The sequence below is a fragment of the Athene cunicularia genome (assembly GCF_003259725.1).
Source record: "Athene cunicularia isolate RWA chromosome 4 unlocalized genomic scaffold, athCun1 chr4_part1, whole genome shotgun sequence".
NCBI lineage: Eukaryota > Metazoa > Chordata > Aves > Strigiformes > Strigidae > Athene > Athene cunicularia.
This window is the reverse complement of record NW_020799098.1, coordinates 3,100,502-3,103,616: the sequence shown is the minus strand read 5'-3', so window position 1 is coordinate 3,103,616 and position 3,115 is coordinate 3,100,502.

The following is a 3,115-nucleotide window of genomic DNA, read 5'->3' as shown; positions in this document are numbered from 1 at the left end:
TTCACCACCCCTTGTCCCTGCCGCTCCTTCCTCCCGAGGGGAGGACTCCTCACACTCCTCCCCTGCCCCAGCGGGGGTCCCTCCCGGGGGTGCAGCCCTTCAGGCACAGGCTGCTCCAGCGTGGGTCCCCCACGGGGTCACAGCTCCTGCCAGGAGCCTGCTCCAGCGGGGGCTTCCCACGGGGTCACAGCCTCCTTCGGGCACATCCCCCTGCCCCAGCGTGGGGTCCCCCCGGGCTGCAGGGGGGTCTCTGCTCCCCCGGGGCCTCCCTGGGCGCAGGGCACAGCTGCCTCCCCATGGGCTGCCCCACGGGCTGCGGGGGAACCTCTGCTCCGGGCCTGGAGCACCTCCTGCCCTCCTCCTGCACTGACCGCGGCTGCAGAGATGCTGCTCCCACACAGCTCCCACTCCTCTCTCTGGCTGCTGTTCCATTTTTCCCTTTCTCTTCCTTAAATACCTTCTCGGGGAGGCGCTGCCACCCTCGCTGGCGGGCTCGGCCTTGGCCAGTGCTGGGTCCATCCTGGAGCCGGCCGGTGTTGGCTCTGTCGGACATGGGGGGAGCTGCAGCAGCTCCTCGCAGCAGCCACCCCTGTGCCCCCTCCTACAAAAACCTCCTCTTAACTTGTTGAACATATGATGTAACTTATGGTCTAATCAATAGTTCCGAGTAGCTTATCAGTGATTTGTTGTATTTTGTTTATAGACGTATTCATGAAGCAAATATTCTTTTAAATATAATTTCTTTCATTCTTGAACGAAATTCTGTTTTCTATTTACTTTTAAAGAACTGCAGTGGAATTTCCAAGCTCTGTCACCTTTTCCCTTTGTTTATTTTACCTTTATTTGTTTTATCCTTTGTTCCTACCTAACATTTTTTGATGTGTTTGTGGATGCTGTGAGGTCCTTCAGTGCTGCTTTATCACAGACTAGACCCAGATCTTACAACTTATTCATGGAAGTCAAAGTGACAAGATGTTTCATGTAGAAACATAGTAAACAGAAAAAAATGCTTCACTTTTTTTTTTTTTTTTTTTTTTTTTTTTTTTTCCCGATGTTCTGGAGAGATTATTGCGTTTTTGAACACAGTAGCAAAAGGAGCAGCGACCTGCAGTCAACTGCAAATCTCTTGGGGTTTTTTTTCTACTTGCTGTACATCCTGTTCTTCAAGATCGTCTTCTGATCCTCACTCTGCCTGTCAGTATGTATGGATTTGCTTTTCTTTTTTCAATCTTCCATATTATTTTTCCCTGTGTTGATGTCCTCCAGCACACTGGCACTGAGGATCCTACTGTGTCCCAAGTAATGAGCTGAGAAAGAGGCAATTAAACAGCGCTGCAGTGTTTGAATGCTGCAGACTTCAACCAGGCTTTCTTTATTCAAACTGACTTGCAGGGAAGGAAGGAAGAAGTATGATCACGTCACTCTTTCTTTATTTTGTAAGATTAGCACATTCCAGAATACTGCTGTGTGGAGGACAGTTTCTGCCAAAAAGACGGACATTCCTAGGGAATGATAAGGTGTTTTTGCAGCACATGAATCTAGGTCATTGCTTGAACATATTTAGGAGAAATATGGTAGGATATATGTAATATTTAGATAAGTCTGGGTTCATTTTTTTTTCTTCTGAAGTGAGTTTGGTACTTTGTTGTTCCCATCTGTACCAGTATATTTCAATAACTCTTTCATTTTCAGAGCTGCTTTATATGATTTTTATTTTATTCCAGAGGGACAATCAAGTGGCTGTCTTTTTTTTTTTTTTTTCCCTTTTCTAATTTTTCCTGCAGAATGTAGAAATTTGACTTTACTATATAAAATGAAAAAGAAAAGAAAGTTCAAAACAAACCCTCTGTGGTTTCAGATTTTGAGATTTCATCTTCAGGCATATTGACCATATTTGTATTTATTTATTTTTTATCTTTTATAATTTATTGTCACTGTGAGTTTAAAGTCACTTGAGTATAATTCAATACTAATTTAAATTAAGAATTCAAAGGAATTAAATATAACCATCCTCTCCCAGCTATGAAGGAGCAGTGTTTATCACACTACTTTAAGGAGGGGTCAACAAAAAGTTTTCATTCAAACAGACTCAGTGATATAATGTTATAATGATCTGTGTTCTCTCTTTTCAACCTCACTTCTATGGTTTAAGGGAACTGAAGTTAGCCTCATAATGCCATACTTACCAGGACAAAATTTAATAGTAAAAAATTAAGGTTTTGATCTTACAGCATCAATACTGGTGATTTATGACGCAATACAGGGACTTCTTGGTTGGAATTGACTGAGAAGAAAGTACACTGACTGATCATGGAACAGCTGTGATACTGAATTTTTCAGGCCTGTGCTCATAGTCTTCATGTCTCTGGTTTTTTTCATACCCTCCCGAACCAGGAAAATGAATGGATGTCATGCTCAGTGTTGCACAGAGTTGAACAAGTTCTCACATTAGACAGGAAATTAAAATATTTCAATCTTTGTTAAAAAAAAAAATGTTCAAATATTTTTTAAAAGTTGTGGGACAAAATATTCTGAGAAAAATTTTAGTAGCATTTTGTCATTAAATAGTATTTTCCTGTACTGGAGCATTGTAACATACAGGAAAGATTCAACCTCTGATAAAGAAAGAAGAGACTCAGCTGTTCTTTTGTACATTAAATGTCTTCAAATGGTCTGGGTTAAATTAACTTCACTCTAGGACACTTACAGAACTAGGAGGCATTAGAAGTTATTTCTGACTGCTTATGGATGATGATTGAGCTTTCAAAGATGGTAAAAGCTGCCATAAAACTTGAGAGAACCATCAATGCAAATCATCAATGTTTCTACAGGCAACCCTCCACCTCCTACTCTCCCAAAAAAAAGCTTTTGCAGAAAGTTACTTTCATATTTGAGTAAATTAGAATTCATTGCTTTTGTTGTGTCACTTGCTGCAGCTTGGATGCAGTAAATAGGCAGTAAATGAAGTGGTTGATATTTAGCCTTTGCAGTGCTTAATGAAAGTGACTGCCATCTAAGCTGCTTCAGTGTACCTGGTCCTCAGGGTCTCCCAGAGTGAAACGTGGCTTCCCAGAAGAAAAAAAAAAAAAAAAAAAAAAAAAAAAAAAAAAAAAAA